The following is a 26,415-nucleotide window of genomic DNA, read 5'->3' on the forward strand; positions in this document are numbered from 1 at the left end:
TAATCCTTTGGATATATACCCAGTAATGGGATTGCTGGGTCAAATGGAATTTCTATTTCTAGGTCCTTGAGGAATCGCCACACTGTCTTCCACAATGGTTGAACTAATTTACACTCCCATTTATGACTGGGAAAATTTAGAATAAAGTACTAGAAAATATAAATGTCATTTGTGTTCCTATGCTGGGACTTGGGATATAAATCAGGAAATGGAACAGGCATGTATAGATATAGTTAGTCACTTCTGATTATAAAAACACATATCCTCTATATTGATCAAAGGTGTAATTTATAATTTACCATCAATCTGATGTATTTTCTAAGTTATTACTTGCAATGTGGATGCTATAAGATTTTACACGTTGTTTTAAAGGTGTTTTTTGCACACTGATCATGTTATTCAAACGAAAGTATTATGCCATAGTGAAGTAGTTTTAAACAGAAAATATCATTGTATAATTATGTTTTATGAATTCTGCTTACAATACTCCCTTCATTTTTTATTAAAGCTACTTGGTTTTTTTGTATGATATCATATTTTCATTCAATGTGGAAAACAAAAACATCCAAATTAGAGATGAAAGTATTTTTTATTTTGTTGGCTTATGCAATTAATGTGCTGTGTTAAAAATACTTTTCTGCTTATTACGAACGAGAAAATAAAGAAAAGTATAAAGTGAATAAAAATCACCCCTAATTCTACAATCAACTGATATTTTTATACATTCTTTCCAGAATGTATTTAAATAATAGATTAATTTATAGATATTTTTAAATAACTAATTTCTTACCTGAGGTATTAGATACTGATTTTTTTATCACTTGCTCCTATGTGTTGAAAATATTTTTATTTACTATTGAAAGAAAGATGTTAATACCTTATCATCATCCAACTTACAGCATAATTAATTCAAGTGCTCCTTTATGGTGCAAATATATATTGTGTCTAATTTTCATCATTTTGAGCAACATTATAATCTTTTCTTTTATGTAATGTTTTTATCTGCATCTCTAATTATTTAATAATAAAATTCTTGAAGCTTATTTTTTAAATGTGAAAAAATCATTTATTTTAAATGTATTATTTTGTTTATTACTGAGGATAAGTAAATTGTCTTTTAAATTTCTTTCTCCACTTTCCTCATGACATAGTTTCTTTATTGCTTTGTTTGATACATCTGTATTACAATTAAATTAAAAATTAACTTTCTTTCCCATTTTCATTGCCAGTATTTCCCTCAATTTTTTTGTTTTCAATCTGATTTAAGAGATTGTTGGCATAAAAATATTTATGTTTTACATGCTGAAATTATTTTCATTTTTAATTTTTCTTTGTGATTATTTGCAAAGTCTTTTTGTTCAAAAATGTGTATGTCCATTCTTGATGGGCAATTGTGTTCCATGGAATACTATGCAGCCATAAAAAAGGATGAGTTCCTGTCCTTTGCAGGGATGTGAATGAAGCTAGAAACCATCATTCTCCGCAAACTGATACAATAAGAAAACACCAAACACCACATGTTCTCACTTATAAGTGGGTGTTGAATAATGAGAACACATGGACACAGGGAGGGGAAGATCACACACCAGGGTCTGTCTGGAAGCAGTGGGGAGTGGGGGAGAGGGGCTGGGGAGAGATAACAAGAGGTGGGGTGATTGAGGAGGGCTAACCTTAGAAGAAATATCCAATGTTGATGATGGGGAGATGGATGTAGCAAACCACCATGGCACATGTATACCTAAGTGACAAACCTGCACGTTCTGCACAAGTACCCCAGAACTTAAAGTATAATTAAAACAAAAGTATATGTCAATTCTTGAATCATTTATATAATATTTAAATAAACTTGAAAATATCCTTTTAGAGTATGTGATAATTTGTAACTTATGTTTCTTTTTTTTTTTTTTTAGGATTTGGCAACAATTTCATATATATATATATATATATATATATATATATATATATATATATATATATAATTGAACTTTACCTTCTGGCATACATGTGCAGAACAACATGCAGGATTGTTGCATATGTACATACATGGCAATGTGGTTTGCTGCCTCCATCCCTGTCACCTATATCTGTCTTTTCTCCCCACGTTACCCCTCCCCAACTGCCTACCCCCCACTGCCCCTCCCTTAGTCCTGCTCAACAGACCCCAGTGTCTGATGCTCCCCTCCCAGTGTCCATGTGTTCTCATTGTTCAACACCCACCTATGAGTAAGAACATGCAGTGTTTGATTTTCTGTTCTTGTGTCAGTTTGCTGAGAATGATGTTTTCTAGATTAATCCATGTCCCTACAAAGTACATGAACTCATTCCTTTTTATGGCTGCATAGTATTCCATGGTGCCACATTTTCCTTCTCTAGTCTATCAGTGATGAGCATTTGGGTTGGTTCCAGGTCTTTGCTTTTGTAAACAGTGCCTTGATTAACATACATGTGCATGTGTCTTTATAATAGAATGATTTATAATCCTTTAGATATATACCCAGTAATGGGATTGCTGGGTCAAATGGAATTCTTTTTCTAGGTTCTTGAGGAATTTCCACACTGTCTTCCACAATGGTTGAACTAATTTATGCTCCCACCAACAGTTTAAAAGTATTCCTATTTCTACACGTCCTCTCCAGCATCTGTTGTCTCCAGATTTCTTTATGATCTCCATTCTAACTGGCGTGAAATGGTATCTCAATGTGGTTTTGATTTGCATTACTCTAATGACCAGTGATGATGAGCATTTTTTCATGTTTGTTGGCACCATATATGTCTTCCTTTGAAAAGTGTCTGTTCATATCCTTTGCCCACATTTGGATGGGTTTGTTTGTTTTTTCCTTGTAAATCTGTTTTAGTCCTTTGTAGATTCTGGGTATTAGCCCTTTGTCAGATGGGCAGATTGCAAATTTTTTTTTCCTATTCTGTTTGTTGCTAGTTCACTCTAATAATTGTTTCTTTTGCTGTGCAGAAGCTCTGGAGTTTAAATAGTTCCCGTTTGTCTATTTTGGCTTTTGTTGCCAATGCTTTTGGAGTTTTAGTCATGAAGTCCTTGCCTATGCCTATGTCCTGAATGGTTTTGCCTAAGTTTTCTTCTAGAGTTTTTATGTTGTTAGGTCTTATGTTTAAGTCTTTAATCTATCTGGAGTTAATTTTAGTGTAAGGTGTCAGGAAGGGTCCAGTTTCTGCTTTCTGCACATGGCTAGCCAGTTTTCCCAACACCATTTATTAAGCAGGGAATCCTTTCCCAATTGCTTGTTTTTATCAGGTTTTTCAAAGATCAGATGGTTGTAGATGTGTGGCATTGCCTTCAAGGACTATGCTCTTTTCCATTGGTCTACACCTCTGTTTTTGGTACCAGTACCATCCTGTTTTGATTACTGTAGCCTTGTAGTATAGTTTGAAGTCAGGTAGTGTGATGCCTCCAGCTTTGTTCTTTTTGCTTAGAATTGAATTGGCTATGCAGGCTCTCTTTTGATTCCATATGAAATTTAAGGTGGTTTTTTCTAGTTCTGTAAGAGGGTCATAGGTAGCTTGATGTGATAGTGTTGAAACTATAAATTACTTTGGGCAGTATGCCAATTTCACAATATTGATTCTTCCTAAACATGAGCATGGAATGTTTTTCCATCTGTTTGTGTCCTTTCTTATTTCCTTGAGCAGTGGTTTGTAGTTCACCTTGAAGAGGTCCTTTACATCTTTTGTTAGTTGTATTCCCATGTATTTTATTTTCTTTCTAGCAATTGTGAATGGGAGTTCGTTCTTGATTTGGCTCTCTTTAACTCTGTTATTGGTGCATAGGAATGATTGTGATTTCTACGTTGATTTTGTATCCTGAGACTTCACTGAAGTTTCTTATCAGTTTCAGGAGATTTTGGGCTGAGAAGATGGGATCTCCTAAATATACAATCATGTTGTCTGCAAATAGAGACAATTTGACTTCCTCCTTTCCTAATTGAATATACTTCGTTTCTTTTTCTTGCCTGATTACTCTGGCTAGAACTTCCAATACTATATTGAATAGGAGTGGTGAGAGAAGGCATCCTTTTCTAGTGCAAGATTTCAAAGGGAATGCTTCCAGTTTTTGCCCAGTCAGTATGATATTGGCTGTGGGTTTGTTGTAAATAGCTTTTATTATTTTGAGATACATTCCATTGATACCTAGTTTATTGAAGGTTTTTAGCAGTTGAATTTTTCGAAGACTTTCTCTGCATCTATTGGGATAATCATGTGGTTTTTGTCTTTGGTTCTGTTTATGTGGTTGATTACGTTTATAGACTTTCATATGTTTAACCAGCCTTGCATCCCAGGTTTAAAAAAGCTTATCTTGAAGGATAAGCTTTTTGATGTGCTGTTGCAATTGGTTTGCCAGTATTTTATTGAAGATTTTTGCAGCTATGTTCATCATGGACACTACCCTGAAGTTTTCTTTTTTTGTTGAGTCTCTGCCAGGTTTTGGCATCAGGATGATGTTTGTCTCATAAAATGATTTGGGAAGGATTCCCTCTTTTTGGATTGTTTGGAATAGTTTCAGAAGGAGTGTACCAGCTCTCTTTGAATATCTGGTAGAATTCGGCTGTGAACCCATTTTGACCAGGGCTTTTTTTGGTTGGTAGGCTATTAATTGCTGCCTCAAGTTCATCCCTTGTTATTGGTCTATTTAGCGTTTCAGCTTCTTACTGGTTTAGGCTTGGAAGGGTGCAAGTATCCAGGAATTTATCCATTTATTCCAGGTTTACTGGTTTACATGCATAGAGTTGTTTGTAGTAATCTCTGATGGTAGTTTGTATTTCTGTGGAATCAGTGGTGATATCCCCTTTATCATTTTTAATTCTATTTGTTCTATTTTTTTAATTCTATTTGTTTTATTCTTCTCTCTTTTCTTTTTTATTAATCTGGCTAGCAGTCTATTTTGCTGATCTTTTAAATAAACCAAATCCTGGATTTATTAATTTTTTGAAGGGTGTTTTATGTCTCTATCTCCTTCAGTTCTGCTCTGATCTTAGTTATTTCTTGTCTTCTGCTAGCTTTTAGGTTGTTTTGATCTTGTTTCTCCAGCTCTTTCAATTTTGATGATAGGTTGTAGATTTTAGATCTTTTCATGCTTCTCTTGTAGGTATTTATTGCTATAAATTTTCCTCTAGAGGATGCTGTAAATGTGTCCCAGAGATTCTGGTATGTTGCATCTTCATTCTCATTGGTTTCAAAGAACATCTTTATTTCTGCCTTCATTTCATTGTTTATTCAGTCAGCATTCAAGAGCCAGTTGTTCAGTTTCCATGAAGTTGTGTGGTTATGAATTAATTTCTTATTCCTGTGTTCTAATTTTATTGCACTGCGGTCTGAGAGACTGTTTGTTATGATTTCCGTTCTTTTGCATTTGCTAGGAGTGATTTAGTTCCAATTATGTGGTCAATTTTAGAGTAGCTGTGATGTTGTGCTGAGGAAAATGTATATTTTGTGGATTTGGGGTGGAGAGTTCTGTCGATGTCTACTAGGTTTCCTTGGTCCAGATCTGAGTTCAAGTTCTGGATATCCTTGTTAATTTTCTGTCTTGTTGATCTGTCTAATATTGACTGTGGTGTGTTAAAGTCTCCTGCTATTATTGTGTGGGAGTCTAAGTCTCTTTGTAGGTCATTTAGAACTTGCTTTATGTATCTGGGTGCTCCTATATTAGGTGTGTATATATTTAGGATCATTAGCTCTTCTTGTTGCATTGATCCTTTTACCATTATATAATGTCCTTCTTTGTCTCTTTTGATCTTTGTTGGTTTAAAATCTGTTTTATCAGAGACTAGGATTGCAACTCCTGCTTTTTTTTTCCTTGCTCTCCATTTGCTTGGTAAATCTTCCTCCATCCCTTTATTTGGAGCCTATGTGTATCCCTGCACATGAGATGGGTTTCCTGGATACAGCAAACCAATGGATTTTGACTTTTTATCCAATTTGCCAGCCTTTTGATTGGGGCATTTAGCCCATTTACATTTAAGGTTAATATTGTTATATATGAATTTTATCCAGCCATTTTGATGCTAGCTGGTTGTTTTGCCCATTAGTTGATGCAGTTTCTTGATTGTGTTGATGATCTTTACCATTTGGTACGTTTTTGGAGTGACTGGTACTGGTTGTTGCTTTCTATGTTTAGTGCTTTCTTCAGGAGCTCTTGTAAGGCAGATCTGGTGGTGATGAAATCTCTGAGCAATTGCTTTTTCGTAAAGGATTTTATTTTTCCTTCTCCTTCCCTTATGAAGCTTAGTTTGGATGGATATGAAATTGTAGGTTGAAAGTCCTTTTTTTTAAGGATGTTGAATATTGGCCCCCAGTCTCTTCTGGCTTGTAGGGTTTCTGATGAGAGATCTGCTGTGAGTCTGATGGGCTTCCCTTTTTGGGTAACCTGGCCTTTCTTTCTAGTTGCCCTTTGCATTTTTTCCTTCATTTCAACCCTGGTGAATTTGATGATTATGTGCCTTGGGGTTGCTCTTCTTAAGGAATATCTTTGTGGTGTTCCCTGTATTTCCTGGACTTGAATATTGGTCTGCCTTGCTAGGTTGGGGAAGTTCTCTTGGATCATAGCCTGAAGAGTGTTTTCCAGCTTGGATTCGTTCTCTCTGTCGCATTCAGGCACACCTATCTAATGTAGATTAGGTTTTTTCACATAATCCCATATTTCTTGGAGGCTTTGCTCATTTCTTTTTACTCTTTTTTCTCTAATCTTGCCTTCTCATTTTATTTCATTGAGTTGATCTTCAATCTCTGATATCCTTTCTTCTGCTTGGTTGATTCGACTATTGAAACTTGTATATGCTTCATGAAGGTCTTGTGTTGTGTTTTTCAGCTCCATGAATTCATTTATATTATTGTCTAAGCTGTTTATTCTCATTAGCATTTCATCAAACCTTTTTTCAAAGTTATTAGTTTCTTTGCATTGTGTTAGAACATGTTCTTTTAGCTCAGAGAAGTTTGTTATTATCCACTTTCTGAAGCCCGAAGCCCATTTCTGTCAATTCATCAGACTTATTCTCCATCTAGCCTTGCTCCCATGCTGTGAGGAGTTGTTATCCCTTGGAGGAGGAGAGGCATTCTGGTTTTGGGTGTTTTCATTCTTTTTACGCTGGTTTCTTCCCCTTTCTGTGGTCTTTCTAGTTGGTGACTTTTGAATGGGCTTTATGATTGGATATCCTTTTTGTTGATGATGAAGTTATTTTTTTCTGTTTTTTAATTTTCCCTATAACAGTAAAACCCCTCTGCTGTAGGACTGCTGGAGGTCCACTCCAGACCCTGCTTGCCTGGGGATCACCTGTGGTGGCTGCAGAACAGTAAGGGTTGCCGCCAGTTTCTTCTTCTGTTACCTTTGTCCTAGAAGCACACCCACTAGATGTCAGCCTGAGCTCTCCTTTATGAGGTGTCTCTTTGATATATGGGGGTTGCAGAACTGCTTAAGGAGACAGTCTGTCCCTTATAGGAGCTGCAGTGCTGAGCTGTGATCTCCGTTTTTCCATTTAGAGCTTCTGGGCAGGTATGTTTAAGTCTGCTGCAGTGGAACTCATAGCTGCCTTTTTTTTCCCAGGTGCTCTGTCCTGAGAAGGTGGGGCTTTATTTATAAGTTCCTGATGTGCTGCTGCCTTTTTTCAGAGATGCCTTGTTCAGTGCAGAGGTAGCCTAGTCACAGTCTGCCAGCAGAGGCATTGCTGAGCTGCTGTGGGATCTTTCTTGCAGTTCTGTTTATAGAGGTATAATTAGAACTGCTTCGGTAATAGCAGTCTGCCTCAGTAATGGTAGACTGTCTCTTTAATGGTGGACTGTCTTGGTAATGGCTGACTGCTGCGGTAATGGCGACTGCCTTGGTAATGGTGGACTGCATTGGTAATGATGGACTGTCTCGGTAATAGTGAACTGCCTTAGTAATGGCAGATGTCCTTCCCCCCACAGAGCTGGACCATCCCAGGTCCAGCTGTGCTTGCTGTTAGACTCTCTATCCAGAGCGTTTCAGATTGCTGATCTTTGTGGGGGTGGGACCTGCCAAGCCAGATCACCTGGCTCCCTGTTTCAGCCCCCTTTTTTTCATTTGAATGGGTGACTCTGTCTCCCAGGCATTCCAGGTGCCAGTTGAAATGGCCACCCAGATTTTTTTTGAGCAAGACCTGCTGTGCTGCCTGAAACAGCCATGCTGGAGCCTCATGTTGTTTTTCTGCCTAGGAATCTCCTTGTCTGTGGGCAGTAAAAACTTGTTTGGAAATGTGATGATCACTCACCCTCTGCATTCTCGCTGGAAACTGCACTCCAGAGCTGTTCCTATTTGGCCATCTTGGATTGTCTCCTGTAACTTAAGTTTCTTAATCAGTGGGGAACTAAGTTTGAAATATGATTTGAGGCAAAAATTGTGTTTTTCATTGTTTTAATTTAAATATCAGAGAAATGTAAATCAAAACTACAATCACATATCATCTCACCCCAGTTAGAATGGCTTTTATCCAAAACAGTAAATAACAAATGCTGGTGAGGTTGTGGAGATAATATAACTCTCATACCCTGCTGGTGGGAGATATCTGCACTCCCAGGTTTATTGCAGCCCTATTCATAATAGCCATTGGAAACAACCTAAGTGTCCATCAACATATGAATGGGTAAAGAAAATGTAATAAATATACATGATGGGGTTCTATTTAGACATTAAAAAAAAAAAGGTCTTTTCATTTGCAACAGCATAATGTCATTATGTTAAACGAAATAAGCTAGGCATAGAAAGCCAAACTTCTCATGTTCTCACTTGTTTGTGGGAGCCAAAAATGGAAAAAATTGTATTCATGAGATAGAGAATAGAAAAATGAAAGGTTACCAGGGGCTAGGAAAGGTAATGTGGGGCTGGGAGAAAGTGGTATAGGTATAAAAATTTGTTAGAAGGAATGAATAAAACCTAATATTTTCTAGCACAACAGGGTGGCTATAGTAAAATGTAATTATAATTGTATTGTTTATAACATAAATAATAATGCTGACAGGATTTACACCCCATTGATCTTGATGTGATTACTGTACATTGCAGGCCTGTATCAAATATCTTTGGTAACCTATAAATATATAGAACTACTATGTACTCACAAAAATTTAAAATAAAAATAAAATTAAAAAAAATTAAATTAGGTGATTTGACCTGTAGACTATTTACTGAGGTAAATGTTAAGATGTTTTGGATTTAATGTTTCATTAATTTTACCACAGGAAACTCAATTTTAATATATTTAATTTGTTAGGATGCTTTTATTTTCCAATCTGACATATAACAGAAAAAGACATTGCAAAAGACCACTGCTGCTATCACTTTCATGGGTCTATATTTAAAAAGATATACTGAATGTAAAAAAATGATGCATTCTATCTTGATTTTTATTATTGACCATTCTTGCATTGTGGCTAATGTGATGGGAGAGGGAATTTAGAACCTGCTATTACTGGTAATTTCACTTGTTCTCTGTTACAACCCTGCTTTTAGTTTGCACTATTGTCAACCAAAAATACAAAAAAAAATGATGGCATGAACTATCAACTGAAAATAAATTCATTGCTTTTATGGAAATGCCTTTCTTTGTTTTTAGGGTGTTATTTTATTTTGTAATATTTGTATGATATGTAATATTTGTAATGCTAGTAATATTTGGAGATTGTTCAGCATTCTCCACAATTTCAGTATAATTCAGTACAACATCCTTATACATAGTAATATTTGATGAGATTTGAAGAATTAGTATTTCTAATTTTACTATCAGATGGAAAAGTTTGCTAGTGTAAGGTTTCTAATTTATTAATGATGTGCTTCAAAAAAATTATCTTTATTATATATTAGGTCTAGATATTTTTATATATAGTTGGTGTATGAATCCATAATGATAATCCTTTAGAACAATCATTGCCTTTGTTTATGACCAGGACTATTCTCTTCTTCTTAACCAGCAGTCTTCTTTCCTGTTTATTTTGGTTCTCTGTGGGTCAAATGCTCTGATAGCTGCAAGTAGCAATACCACAAAACATAGGATGTGTGGAGTTCACGAGTAAATTAAACTTAAAGTTTATAAATCAAATACCCAAATATCTTCCTGACAACTGTTTTGTTTTTCCCTTTTTCCCTTTTGTGTGCACCTCTGAATTTTAAGAAAACTGTACACATGTTGATTTGTGACTCCGAATGTTAGAACTTTCTGTAGCTATAGTAGCTAAAGTTCACTCAGTGGTATTATGTTTGTAATAGAGAGAAAACTGAGCTGGGAATCAGGAAATTGGATTTCTAGCCTCCTCTGATGTGTTGAACTGAAAAGAGCTGTGTTTTCTTTTCCAATTCTTGTACTGAAAAGACAATTAGAGCTGGAGGAAAAATACTGTTGAGATTAATACTATGATGGAATATGACAATTATATACAAGTTGAAGACAAAGAGATTTTCTAAAGTGGAAGCAAACCGTAGCATCAGGCACCATGATGGAAAATATAAATGGAGACCTAGAGGTTTCCTGCGTGTTTAGAAAACAATTAAATAATACACTTTTTACAAACCTGTTCCAAATTCTGGAAAACCAACTGATTTTGGGAAAAGCCAACTATTTAAAAGACTAAAGCTTTAGGGTAGATATCTATGTTAAAATTCTAGCTTGATATATATATCTATGCTGTCATATGTACATTAATATGATGAAAAAGATTCATATCAATCAATTTGATATTTACTGAAAATCCAATAACTCAAGCATTAGTCTAGGAGCCAGGAATTCAGTACTGGAGAACACTGGAAAAAAAACACATATTGCTTATCTCACATAATTTAAAATTTAATGGATTTCAAGTACCAAATATTAAAGTTGCCAAGGTCAAAATTCCTGGGTCTCTGCACATTAAACTTTCAATAGAATAATGGACAAATGACTTTAATATTCACATCACAATAGATATACAAATGGTCAATCAACACATGAAAACAAGCTCATCTTCATTACTCACCATAGATATAAATATTAAATAGTAATACAACTCCCCAATCAACACACTACCTAAAATGAAAAACATGGAAGGGAAAAAAACCACAAGTGTTTGAGAGACATTAGAGAGACCAACATTGCTAGTGAGTGTGGAAATGGCTACAACTACACTGGGAAACTATTTGGCAGTACTTATCAAAGGTGAATGTACACACACTCTAAGAACCAGGAATTCTACTATGAGGCATTCATATGACATAAGCGCGTACAGACGTTTAACAGAAAGCATGAATATTCTGTTAATATGAGCAATATTAGTTACTGACAGAAACTGGAAAATAGCAAAATATGTATAAGGAGTAGAATGAAAAAGATAAATTGTGGTATCACACAGTGGAATAAATCTTACAAACATAAAATTGAGCAAAAGAAGCAAAACACAAAAGAGGCAGAAGGACTTTTCAAGGCGAGGAGTTTGAGACCAGCTTCGGAAACATGGAGAAATCCATCTCTACCAAAGCAAAATACAAATATTAGCCAGGCATGGTGGTGCACACCTGTAGTCTTAGTTCCTCGAGGGGCTGAGGTGAGGGGATCCCTTGAGCCCAGGAGTTCGAGGCTGCAATGAGCTATGATCAAGCCACTGCACTCCACCGTGGATAGCAGAGTGAGACCTGGGCCTGGTCTCTTAAAAAAAAGAAGAAGAAAAGGGAAAGCTCCCTATATTATATTAATTGTATGAAAATAAATAATTTAATGTACATGAATATCCGGATTCTTTGGATGAAAGACCTTACTTACAGGGTCTTGGTATATGCAGACCTGGTTCCAATCTAGCTGTGCCACAGATAGTGGTGTAGTCTTTGGCAAGTGATTACATAATCTGAAGTATTGTTTCCTTCAAATGTAAACTAGAATGACAAGATCATGAGGAAAACATCTGTTGGATCTGTGAGGGTGTTTTGGGCTTGTTTGCTTTTACATCTTTGAGACTAGCTTATTGCCTGGTAAACAGTAGCCCTACTAAGTGAAAGTATAAATAAGTGAAAGATATTGGTGTATAGGTGATCAATAAATATATATAGATATACTTAATTTATATAATATTTTAGAATGCATATCATATTTAGTCCTTACTGATGACTCTGATGAATGTTTTTATCAATTCCAAATGACTGACAGAGACTATCCAATTTCCCAAAAATCATCTGCACAGTCAGTAGTTGAACTAAAGACACATGAACCAAGTTTATTGCTTTTGTGACTATACAGTAGCCAAATAGATGGTTGTAAGTATATGAAAATAAACATAGTCTTGCGGACTTTCAAGGCTACTAATAGCCTTAGTTAATATATATTCAAGTCTCTGATTGTGTCAAGAATCTTTGTCAAACACATCTTGAATATGTTCAAGTAATAGGGAACCTCCTCCACCAGAGTATTCACTTCAAAAATCAACAACTATAATAGTTACATATTCCTTATCCTGATTGCAAAACATCCTTCAAAATAAATTATACCCTCTGGAGCAAAAAATGGTTATATTTACTTCTATTAGCAATCCTTCAAAACTTAACAGTTAAATTGTAATATGTTAGAATTTCTGGATTCTTCACTGTATTCTTTAACTTTGGTTTTGCATTTCTTAGAAAGGTGGTTCTTTGTGGTTACTAAAGAAAATGATACTACTAAAAGACTATGATCTGAACATAATTTTATTTTTGTTTCAGCTTAAAATTTTTAGTAGCCGGTAGTACAGGTAGCAGTATAGATTAGCCGGTAGTACAGTATAGCAGTATAGCAGAATCAATATATTCTGCATTATAGAATTTGTCTTCTTCAAACTTTGTCAAGAGCCACTTCACACGGGTTCTGCAAGGATCATAGGTTTTACAATATTATGACTTTTTTTTTGCATTTCTCCTTTATAACTTTCTCTTTTCTTTTCTTCTTTCTTTTTCTCTTTCTTTCTTTCTTTCTTTCTTTCTTTCTTTCTTTCTTTCTTTCTTTCTTTCTTTCTTTCTTCTTTCTTTCTTTCCTTCTTTTCTCTTTCTTTCTCTTTCTCTTTCTTTCTTTCTTTCTTTCTTTCTTTCTTTCTTTCTTTCTTTCTTTCTCTTTCTTTCTTTTTTTTCTTCTTTCTTTCTTTCATTATACTTTAAGTTCTGGGCACATGTGCAGATTGTGCAGGTTTGTTACATAGGTGTATATGTGCCATGTTGGTGATTTGCTGCATCCATCACCCCGTCATCTACATTAGATATTTCTCCTAATGCTATCCCTCCCCAGTACCCCCACCCCCCGCTATTCCTCCCCTAGCCCCCCACCTCCCAGCCTCCAGTGTGTGATGTTCCCCTCCCTATGTCCATATGTTCTCATATTTTGGGGAAAAAGAAACAATTCTCAAGGTCATGCTTTCTGTGAAAGTCTAATTGATCACTAAATAAGTATTTACTTACTACCTATTATATGTCAGTGCTTTCCTAACACTGGGGATAGAGCAGAGAATGAAACAAACATTGCCACCCTCAAAGAACTTATGTTCTACTTCTGGAAAGCATTACCCAAGGAAAAATTGTGAATGATTAGTCATCACCTGCTTTTTAAATTTTTTTTATTTTTTGAGATGCAGCCTTGCTTTGTTGCCCAGGCTGGAGTGCAGTGGCTGATCTCGGCTCACTGCAACCTCCATTTCTCGAGTTCAAGCAACTCTCCTGCCTCAGCCTGCTGAGTAGCTGGGATTACAGGCAACTGCCACCATGCCTGGCTAATTTTTTCTATTAGTAGTAGAGACAGGTTTTCACCATGTTGGCCAGGCTGGTCTCGAACACCTGACCTCATGATCCAACTGCCTCAGCCTCCCTAAGTGCTAGGATTACGGTATCAGCCACCACACTCGGCCAGTTATCTACTTTTTCAGACACTTTTGTGTACACTTTTATAAATAAGTTTAGTACTCCAAACTCCAATTATTGGCTATTATAGTTAATAAGAGAATGCTCTGATATTTAACTAAGTTTATTAAGAATCATGCCTTCAGTGAGCAGAGTCCAATGAGTTAATAGGTTTCTATTGTTCCTAGTCAAATAAACTTTTCATGTAATTTCATTATTATTTGAGAAGAGCTTTAATTAAAACTCTGATTTGCAAACTCTCTGTGTACTGTTGATTCTGAAGTGGGTAGAAATGCTTCCTAAAATCCATTTGTTGAAGTAAAATGGAAAATCACTTCGATGATTTTGTTGAATTAAGTCAAAAAAGGAGAGCAGATATTTAATGATTTAATGTTCTCATTAAATTAGGACAGGCACTATACCTCTCAGCATCATTTAATTTGCAACCAGCAAAGCTTTTATATGTTAATTTTGTATAAATTTACTATTTGGCTATTGTTCTAGTTAAGGTGTAACTTCTAGTAAGTGAGAAATGTGAATAAAGTACACAATGGTGATGTCGGTGAAAAATCAAGACTATGTTAATCTAGATTAATGTATCAGAATGAAGGGAGGCTTATACAAAGAAATAGGCATATATAAATATTACTTACTTTAAAGAAATAGTGAAATCACAACTGAGGTAATTATTTGATCTCATATATCAAACATGACCTTCTAACTGTGTGAAATGGTAAAAACACACACGTTTCAGACTATCAATGTGTTACAGTTCCATTTGCTGTCTAAGCACAAATCTTTTTTCTCTGACTGCTAATCTTATTCATCTTTCAAACATAATTATCTCACATTAAAAACATGCCTAGTATTTTTATTTCAAATGTAAATCAAATAGCATATTCATTAATATCTTTAGAGTATATTCACATTAGACAAATATTTTTCAAGTCCTCTCAAAATTTACTTGGGCATCCCTTTGCAACCACAGTGTATTCAAGTTTATATCACTGCTAATGAATGTGTGTTAGTCTTTTAGCTGCCATAACAAAATGCTGAAACAACAAAAATGTATTGTCTGGCAGTTTTGGAGACCAGAAGTTTCAGATCAAAGTGCTGGCAAATTTTTTTTTGTGTGTGAGGCCTCTATTCTTGGCTTTTAGATGTCTGCATTGCACTATATCCTCATATGGCTTTTCCTCTGTGCAGGTGTGGAGAGAATTTTCTGGTGTTTCTTCTTCTTCTTATAAAAATGCCAGTCCTAGTGGATTAGGGCTGGGCCTTATGACATCTTTAAACCTTAATCACTTCCTTAAAGGCCCTATCTCCAAATAGTCACATTGGGAGTTAGAGGTTCACTATATGAATTGTAGAATGACAAAACTCAGTCCATATCAGACTGTTAAAATAATATTTTCACTGTAAAAATAAACTTTTACTTTGAAACAGTTTAGGTTTACAGAAAAATTGTGAAGCTAGTATTAAGTGTTCCCTATGCCCTATACTTAGTTTAGTCTATTGTTAACATCTTACATTAGCATAGTACATTTGTTATAACTAATAAATCAGTTTTCATACATTGTTTTTAAAGCCCATGCTTCACTTAGATTTGTTTAACTTTCACCTTGTTCTCTCTCTCCCTCCCCCTCCCCTCCCCCTCCTCTCCCTCCCCTTCTTCCCCTTCTTACTCCTCCCTTCTCCTCTTGCTCCTTCTCCCCCTCCTCCTCCTCCTCCCCTTCCTCCTCCTCCTCCTCCCCCTCCTTCTCCTTTCTCTTCTTCTCTTTTTTGTTGCTGTTTATTTTGGGCCCTAGTATCATATTCAGAATATAATGTCACATTTACCAGTCATGTCATTTGGTTCTTCTTAGCTGTGACAACTCCAGAGACTTCCTTCATTTTTGTTGATCTTTACAGTTTGAGGAGTTTTGATTCTATATTTTGCATAATCAGCTGGATTTTTTCTCATGTTTATCTCATGACTAGACTGGAGTTGTGCATTTTTGGGAGGATCACTAAAGCTATTCATTACTACTTTTATTATATCTTATCAAGTATATAGGCTATCAACATGACTTATTCCAGTTGGTGTTAATTTTGATCACCGAGCTGAGGTAATGCTCCTCAGGTTTCTGTACTGTGAAGTTACTCTTTGTCCCCACTTTCCATATTGTGCTCTCTGAAATGATGTAATGCTCTGCCCATACTTAAGAAGTGGGGAGTTGTACTTCACCTTCTTGAGGGCTGAGTATGTAAATAAATTATTTGGAATTCTTCTGTACTGATTATTTGTCTCCTCTATACTTTTATTTATTTAACTATTTATATCAGTATGTACTCATGGACAATCATCTCATATTTTGGGTTATAGTCCAATATTAGTTTATTTTGTTGCACAAGTTGTTATAGTTTGTCTACTAGGGACTCTTTCCCTTGGGCTCTTCTATCTCTTTGGCATACACCATTATCGTGGGTATTTTTTTTGTTTAAATTTTCGAGCAATTTCTTACTCTCTGGCACTACAAAAAGTTCTGAGTTCATAATGTATGTTTTGTATGTCATCCTTAGAATCAGCCATTTTATTGGTTATTTTATTGGAGAATGATACAAGGAACCAAGATCTGAGTGTCAAGTCTGCTAATTGCTACCAGGATATTGTTGCTTCTAGGTCCTTTCAGCTGACAAAGCAAAGAGGGTGTGTGTGTGTGTAAGTGTAAGAATTAAAGAGGAAAGAAAAGAAACATGAAAGATGGCTTGACAGTTAAGACAGGTATACTTTAGAGAAAACAAACCTGAGAGGAGTTTTTGGTTGCATTAAGTTAGAGGCCCACCTTTTTGCATATGGTGGAAGAGTTTATTACAGGCTTGGATTGCATCTGTGTTTTTACTGGTTGTGCTTGTCTGGGAAGGAAAGTTGTGTGTCTATTTTTATGTATTTTCTTGCAGCTGCAGTCATACTGGATCTGCTTTTAGCTTTCCTATTTTAGTGTACCTGAAGGGGGAAAGGAATGTGCTTATTAAGGCCCACTGTTTTACTGGGGTTCATTTTATGAGGGTGAAGTTTGGCAGTTACCCAAGAGGCTTTGCCCCCACCTCCCAGTCTCCTGGAGCTGTCTTATCTGTGTTCTACAGTCTGCTCATTCTAGCTACTTGTAGTTAGAAAATAAGTGATTCCCTTGAAATGCATGAAGCTAGAAAGGGAGCTGGAAGTTAAAGTAGTGGTGTTTGTCAGAGATGATGGTGTTCCTGCTCTGTCAGTAAGATACTACACAGATGTTTAGAAATATCTATATACATACATTAATTTATGCTAAATTAAGGTTCATACTTACGTTTCGAACTGTAACTCTAATAATATGGATCCTTTTATTATTTTTTATTTATTTTTTATTTTTTTATTGCATTTTAGGTTTTGGGGTACATGTAAAGAACATGCAAGATTGTTGCATAGGTACACTCATGGCAGTTTGATGTGCTGCCTTCCTCCCCATCACCTATATCTGGCATTTCTTCCCATGCTATCTCTCCCCAACTCCCCACCCCCTGCTGTCCCTCCTCTGTTTCCCCCCAACAGACCCCAGTGTGTGATGCTCCCCTCCCTATGTCCATGTGTTCTCATTGTTCAACACCCACCTATGCCTGAAAACATGTGGTGTTTGATTTTCTGTTCTTGTGTCAGTTTGCTGAGAATGATGGCTTCCAGGTTCATCCACATCCCTACAAAGGACACGAACTCATTGTTTTTGATGGCTGTATAATATTCCATGGTGTATATGTGCCATATTTTTCCTGTCTAGTTTATAATCGATGGGCATTTGCGTTGGTTCCAGGTCTTTGCTTTTGTAAACTGTGCTGAAGTGAACATTCGTGTGCATATGTCCTTATAGTAGAACGATTTATAATCCTTTGGATAAATACCCAGTTATGGGATTGCTGGGTCAAATGGAATTTCTATTTCTACGTCCTTGAGGAATTGCCACACTGTCTTCCACAATGGTTGAACTAATTTACGCTCCCACCAACAGTTTAAAAGTGTTCCTAGTTCTCCACATCCTCTCCAGCATCTGTTGTCTCCAGATTTTTTAATGATTGTAATTCTAACTGGCATGAGATGATATCTCAATGTAGTTTTGATTTGCATTTCTCTAATGACCAGTGATGATGAGCATTTTTTCATCTGTTTGTTGGTCTCATGTATGTCTTCTTTTGTAAAGTGTCTGCTCATATCCTTTGCCCACTTTTGAATGGACTTGTTTGTTTTTTTTCTTGTAAATCTGTTTTAGTTCTTTGTAAATTTTGGATATCAGCCCTTTGTCAGATGGGTAGACCGCAAAAATTTTTTCCAATTCTGTTGGTTGCCGATTCACTCTAATGACTGTTTCTTTGCCGTGCAGAAGTTGTGGAGTTTGGCTAGGTCTCATTTGCCTATTTTGGCTTTTGTTGCCAATACTTTTGGTGTTTTGGTCATGAAGTCCTTGCCTACACCTATGTCCTGAGTGGTTTTGCCTAGATTTCCTTCTAGGATTTTTATGGTGTTAAGTCTTATGTTTAAGTCTTTAATCCATCTGGAGTTAATTTTAATGTACGGTGTCAGGAAGGGGTCCAGTTTCTGCTTTCTGCACATAGCTAGCCAGTTTTCCCAACACCATTTATTTAACAGGGACTCCTTTCCTCATTGCTTGTTTTTGTCAGGTTTGTCAAAGATCGGATGGTTGTAGATGTGTTGTGTTGCCTCCAAGGCCTCTGTTCTGTTCCATTAGCCTATATCTCTGTTTTGGTACCAGTGCCATGCTGTTTTGATTACTGTAGCCTTGTAGTATAGTTTGAAGTCCGGTAGTGTGATGCCTCCTGCTTTGTTCTTTTCGCTTAGAATTGACTTGGCTATGCAGGCTCTCTTTTGGTTCCGTATGAAGTTTAAGGTGGCTTTTTCCAGTTCTGTGAAGAAGATCATTGGTAGCTTGATGGGGATAGCGTTGAATCTGTAAATTACTTTGGGCAGTATGGCCATTTTCATGTTATTGATTCTTCCTAACCATGAACATGGAATGTTTCTCCATCTGTTTGTATCCTCTCTTATTTAGTTGAGCAGTGGTTTGTAGTCTTCTTGAAGAGGTCTTTTTTTAGCCTCCTCTCCTTGATTATCTGTAATCTTCCACTTCAACAGTGAGAAATCCCACTTCCACTTTCATGTATTTAATTGTTAAATACCAGCATACATATAGAGAGCTATCAGAATTGTTATGCTACACCTCTGTGGGAAGCTACTTTATCAACTAAGGTGCAGTGTTATGTGCAGTTCCATTGCATTTATTTTATGGAATGTATTCATTTCAAAAGTAATGTAATTTAGCATTTTCCACCCTTATTTCTGACTGTAAAGTGTCCCATACATTTTTAATGCAGTTACGTTGTTTTGTCACATTCCGAATTCTATGCTGGGATTCTTCAACCTCCAAAATGACTTGTTAAAAATTTTGTATACATTCAGGTTCACTTTTTATTCTGTAAGGTTCTATAGATTTTGACATATGCATAGTGTCAGACATCTGTCATTACAGTACCACACAGAATAGTTTCTTTCTTTTAAAAACAAAATTCCCTTGTGCTTTATTTATTCAAACACTGGCAATCATTAATCTATTTTCCATCTCTATAGCTTTGCATTTTCTGAAATTTATACAATCTTTGTTGTTTTTTTTCCATACTGGCTTCTTCCCCTTTGCAGTGTAGATTAATAATTCATCCATGTCTCTTAGTGGCCTGATAGCTCATTTATTTTTATTGGTAAAAATACATTTTATTGTATAAATGTAGGAGCTTCATTTCTGATATTGGTAGTTTGTGTTCTCTCTCTGTCTCTTAATTAGCTTAGAGAGAAGTTTATCAATTTTTAAATATTTTCAAACCAATTGCTTTTAGTTTCATTGATTATCTCAATGATTTTTGTTTTCAGTTTTACTGAATTATGCTTTCATTTTCATTTTTTCAGCTTGCATCAGACTAAATTGCCCTACATTCTCTAAATTCCTAAGATGAAATCTTAGGTTACTGATTTTCGGCCTATCTTATTTATAGTACATGCATATTATGCATATATTTTCTTTAATTTACTTTTTATTTTTGTAAAAATGTTTAGCATGAGATAAACCCTCTCACTTTTTTTTAACTGTTTACAACACAGTATTGTTAACTATAGGCACAGTGGAGCTGTAGAACTTATTGGTTCTGCATAAATAAAACTTTATATCTATTGAACATCAACTTTTTGTTTTCCTCTCTCCAGTTTCTGGAAACCACTGTCCTACTCTTTATGAACCTGACTATTTTAGAAATCTATTTAAGTGGAATCGTGAAGTATTCATTCTTCTGTACCTGGAACTGGTTTATTTCACTTGGGGATAATGTTCTTTAGGTTCATCTATGTTCTTCAAAATGCCATAATTTCCATCGTTTTTAAGGCTAAATAATAGTCAAAGGTATTACATCACATGTGCTTTATTTGGTCATCTATTGATGGCATTTAGGTTGTTTCTGCCTTTTGACTATTGTGAATAATGTTGCAATTAATATGGAAGTGTTAAGCCCCTTGAGATTATGATTTCAATGCTTTTGGATATATACTCAGAAGTGGATTGCTGGATCATATAATATTTCTAAATTTTTGAGATATCGCCATACAGTTTTCATTAGTGGTTGCACCATTTTACCTATCAACAGTGCACGAGTGTTCCAATGTCCCTACATCCTTGCCAATGCTTGCTATTTGTGTGTGTGTATGTTTATGTGTGTGTGTGTGTGTGTGTGTGTGTGTGTGTTTTCATAATCTTCAAATGTCTAAGTACCATCTCATTGATATTTTGATTTGCACTTTCTGATGATTTATGTTGAGCATTTTATCAAATGTCTTTTTTGGAGACATTTCTATTCAAGACCTTTGCCCATTTTTAAATCATGTTATTTGTTGCTTTGCTATTTACTTGTTGAAATTTTTAAATATATTTTGTATTTCCATAGCTTACCAGACATATGGTTTGCAAGTATTTTCTCCCATTCTGTAGGTTGTGCTTTCACCTTGTGGACTACCTCCTTTGCTGTGCAGAAGCTTTTTAGTTTGTTGTAGTCCCACTAGCCTAATTTTACTTTTGTTACTTTTGCTTTTCATGTCACATCAAATAAATCATTGTGAGGTTCGATACCATGAAGATCATCTGCTATGTTTTCTTCCAGGAGTTTTACAGTTATGTGTCTCATATTTAGATATTTCATCCATTTTGAGTTAATTTTTATGTATTGCTTAATATAAGTGTCTAATTTCATTCTTTTGAATGTGTATATCCAGTATATCTGGGTTTTTTCCTCAAATATTGCCATAAAAATTTTAAAAAATCACGAGATTATTATGAACAATATACCAACAAACTGGGATAACTTAGAAGAAATGAATACATTTCTAAAACTTACAATTTACTAGGACTGACTTATGAGGAACTAGAAAGCCTGAACAAACCAGTAATGAATAAGGAGATTTAATCATTTACCAATAACCTCCCAACAAAGGAAAGCCCAGGACCAGATGGCATCTGTGGTGAATCCTATTAAATGATTTAAAAAGAATTAGGAGAAATACCTAATGTAGATGATGGTGCAGCAAACCACCATGGCAAATGTATACCTATGTAACAAACCTGCATGTTGTGCACATGTACCCCAGAGCTTAAAGTATATATATAAAGAATTAACACTGGTGTTTCTTAACTTGGCCCAAAAAAACTGAAGGAGAAACTCTTCCAAATCCATTTCATTAGGTCAGCATTGCCTAATATGATTTCTTTCCTTTAAACAAATTTAGTTTTTGTTTATTTTTTTCCATGGTCCAAATAAGTTCTATCTTGCTGGATGTAATTTTCTGTTGAAAGGTAGATGTGTTGTGTCAGATAATTGAAACTAAGGTAAATAGACCTCTAGTGGGTGGTTTTATGTTAATCTGGTTAGGAGCTGGTCTGTATTTATTGTTTCCTATGGGTATAGGTGTCATAGGTGTCTGAGGTCATACATACATATATATATATGTGTGTATATACACACACACATAGCCATATATACACACACACATACACACACACAGACACATTTTACTTCACTCTTTGGCTTGGGCTTCCCTAAATATTCCTCTTCAGAGAGAGTCTGTGTCTTGAAACTCAGTCAGTTGTAATCTATTATAATATAATTCTATTAATGTGGTGGTATAGTGTGGAGAGAAGGGAGTGTTGTATAACCTTCTGATTAAATCTCAGTCTTACGGTGAGCCTGTGTCTCTGGGCTGTGACCCTTAAACAATCGTTTCTCCACTTGCTAGCAATTCCACTTCCCACCCACTCCCTGCCCCCACTTATGTGATAGGAGGGCTAATGGGGGTATAATAGGAAAAGTTTCCTTTCTAAAACTAGGATAAAACTGGGTAAAATCTTTCCCCGGGAAAGCAAGACTTTGTAATGGAGAGAGTCTGTGCATATTTCCTAATTACTCGTTTCTTCCTCTTGCCAAAGCTACAAGGAGATCTTTCCTGGATCTGCATTGAGATCCTTTTATAGAATCTAGACGTAAAACCAGTGAAAGTGTGAGGAGCTCCCTAAGACTGTAGATGCCACAGTTTCTCACTCTCATGCTAGTCTACACTGAGCAGACAGCAGTTCAGCAAATTACCACTTAAGTTTTCTACAAGTCTGTGGTTCCAGCAACTTCTGGTATAGTTAAGCAGATCTCAGCTGTGACTCTGTATTTTTCTGTCTCTCCAGTTTTTGGGGTGACAATTTGCCTTGAGACCTCAGTTCTCTGATGTGTCAAAAAAAAAAAAGTAATTGATTTTCAGCTTCTTTAGTCTTTTTTGTTGTAAGAATGAAAGTGTTGACTTCCAATCTGTTACATGTCAGAGCTAAAACCAGCAGTCTCATATTTTTCTTTTAAAGATTTATGTGGCTAGATGTTTACCCAGACTCTCAATATAAACACTGTAGCTATTAAGACAGTTCAGTAAAATGCTAATAATTTTCTCTATGTAATCAGAGCAAATAACCATATTTGATTGCTGAAGTCAATTAAATTACATGTGGTCATGATGTGTGGCAACTTCTGAGCTGATGTAGCTTCTAAATTTTTGTTCTTAAAAATCTGGTAGTTTATGTGGTTTAATAGCTCTCATAAACATCCAAGTTAAAATTTCAAAATATCGGTAGGCAGAATCCTGAACTAGCCCTCAGGATTTTCACTATGCGATTGTACCTACCCTATATAATATACGTCACTGAAAGAGGCTGAGAATGCAGTGAGATACTCACCCCATGATTATGTTACATTATATGGCAGAAGGGATTCTGAATATGTAATTAAGGTTCCTAGTCAGTAACTGATTTAATCGAAAGAGAATTATCCTTGTTTGGCCTAATTTGGTCATGTAAGTCACTAAATGCAGGTCAGGTCTATTTAAAGCAAGAGTGATTTCTCCTGCTGACTTGGAAAAAGTAAAATTGCTCTTTTGAATTGCCTATTGAGGGGGCTACATGGCAAGAAATTGACGGTGGCCTCTAAGAATGAGAGCAGTTTCTGGCCAATAAATGGAAGGGAAAGGGGAATTTCAGTCCTATAATCACTTAAACTGAAATTTTTCAACAACCAGTAAGACTGGAAGAGAACCTCACGCTTCAAATGAAAACGCAGCTCTAGCTGACACCTCCATTTCTGACTAGTGAAAACAAGAGTATACATCCTAGCTAAACCATACCTGACCTTTGCGTGTGGAAACTGTGAGGTAATTAATATATGTTAATTCATATGTCTATGGTAATTTTTTACACAACAATAAAAAAATATAAAAACTGGAAAAAATCCTTAATGAAAAAGTATTTTGATATTTTGTTAATATTAGCCCTAGTGGAAATACGCTCAGAATTTAATAGAATTAAGTTCTATTTTTATTTCTACAACTTATTTAAAAGGAAAAGTGGACCAGATGCCATAGCTCATGCCTCTATTCATAGCACTTTGGGAGGCTGGGGTGGGCGGATCACCTGAGGTCAGGAGTTCAAGACAAGACTGGCCAACATGTTGAAACTCTGTCTCTCCTAAAAATACAAAAATTAGCCAGGGTGATAGTGTGTGCCTGTAATCCCAGCTACTCTCTAGCTTCAAGCAGGAGAATCACTTGAATCCAGGAGGCGGAGGTTGCAGTGAACCAAGACCACACCACTGCACTTAAGCCTGGGTGACACAGCAAGACTCCGTCTCAAAAAAAAAAAAAAAAAGGAAAAGAAAAGTGTATTCACTTGATGTAAGTATAGAAAACATGTGTAGGTGAGTTATCACCTTCAGCTGGGTGTGGTTTTCCTGTGGTTACTCCAGCTAAATAACAGGCAGGCATCCAATAGCACCACAAAATCCAGGCATAGTAAAGGATCAGTTTTGACGCTAGCCAGTAGCAGGTAGGGAGTGATTGCTCATAAGACCTGAATGTGTTTTGGAGTGTTTATTTGCCTAATTCTGACTTGAAAACGAATAAATAAAACTGGTCTGTGTGTAGTTACTTACCATGCAAAAATGCAACTTAATATATGAAAGGCAGGCCAAATAGATAATGAATAGAAATTCTAAATGGTAAGTAAAATGGCAAAGAATACCACAGAAAATGTAGAATAAAATATAAACACTGTAGGGCTAATCAAGTTGAAAAACTGTATGTAAAAATTAATAGTTTAAGATGCAAAGAATTTTAGAGGAAGTATGTGTTGAACTGTGAGTTCTGTTTCTTGGCTGCTCTTCTTCCCTATTCCTGTTACTTTGTCTATTTTGTCTGCCCTCCAGTGACTGTCACCTGGAAGAACTTGAGTTTTAATCTTCGGATTCAAAAGAAGCCATTTTCTAATGTGTTTAGCTTTCAAAAACTAGCCAGAATTTCTCCTATCCTCAAAAATCTAATTTAAAATTTTCAAAATTTCAATCTTCACCTTATGTGGTGTCACTGCAAATGAGATGAATTATATTTACCATGAAGAAAATAAAGTGTTCCTATTTTAGGACTAATCAAAATAATCTGTTAGAATATCATACTATATTATATAAAACATGTATATATTGTGAGTTATTGATTAACCAAAATATACTTTACTTGATATTCCAAGTTATATTAGGAGAAATTCTTAATTGGTCAGAATTACTAACAATTTTGAGTTATTTTCTACTTATCATTTATATCTTATATAACACTTTAATATGAATATTAGCTTATGCAAAAACTGTTTTGATTACTGTACATTCAATTTTATTTTATATACTTAATATTTGAGGAGAAGAAACCAGAACCAGAAACAGGAACAAATGTCTATCTTACCATGTAAATTGCTGTAATATTTTAACTATAGTAAATAATATTAAGTATATTCCCACTCAAAAGAAAACATTTGGCACAATGTACTTGTATCACTTAAAACTTTTGTTTTCATTTATGTTTTTCTAAAGGTGTTTCCCAAGTTATCATTTTCTTTTGGGTTCTTTTCTCTAATTCTAAGCATTGATCCTAAAACATAAAATCAACTCATTTGGCTTTCCCTTCTTACACCTTCAGGGACTCCTTTTCTGCCTGTTGTTAATGCCTTATTTGTGGGAATTAACCATGTTTACAGTGTACGGTCTCCTTTACATTTGAGGACAATTCTTTGGGTTTCACTTGCTTTATCTATTCTTTTTCATCTGCTTATCTATTCTTACATGATATCCTGTGGGTAGCTAAGGATTCAGGGTATCCAATATGAAATAAAAATGTTCTTGCTCATGTTTTTGTATTTTACTGTTTCATCCATTTTCTATGACCTCATTTTCTTGTCTAGTGGCTGCAGTTTAAGATTGGCAGCTATGGTATTTTCTATAATAACAAGTTGAGTTTTCAGTAATATGTCTGTTGCTAACACAACAGCTATGTTCTTATCAAGCTCTATCATAAATAATATTTCCTGAACATGTGAAAAACCATAAATTAATACCTAATAGAAATGAGAAAAAATATCCTCATGCTTATAACAAACAAACAAAAGAGGAAATTCTGACTCTTCCTCTTATCTGAAGTAACTCAGTTCAGTTAAACAATTTCCCTACATTTTTTTCCTAAGCAGAGAAAGGCCAATGAACAAAAATGTGGGTGTTTCTTAGAAATCAGCTTTTTAAGGAATATTTTGGTATGTCTGTAAATAATCATTTATGTATACTAAGTATATTTTCTTCCCTCTCAAAATCTATATTAGTATGTTTTCATCTACATTCATATGTCAAATAATCAAGGAATTGTTTTAGCTACATGTTGTAAATAACATTAAAAATGTCCTAGGTGATCAGTTTAAAATATTTGTACATTCATGATAGCTTACGTGTGGTCAAAGTCATAAAAGAACTAGTAGAGTTTTAAAAATAGACTAGTCCAAAGAAAAATAATGCAATAAAACAGTAGTAACAGTATAATAGTAATATAATTTTATAAAAATCATAATAATGATAGCTCTTCACTTCTTTAGTGCTTATATATTATT

The sequence above is a fragment of the Cebus imitator genome, unplaced genomic scaffold, assembly GCF_001604975.1.
Source record: "Cebus imitator isolate Cc_AM_T3 unplaced genomic scaffold, Cebus_imitator-1.0 Scaffold133, whole genome shotgun sequence".
Classification (NCBI taxonomy): Eukaryota; Metazoa; Chordata; class Mammalia; order Primates; family Cebidae; genus Cebus; species Cebus imitator.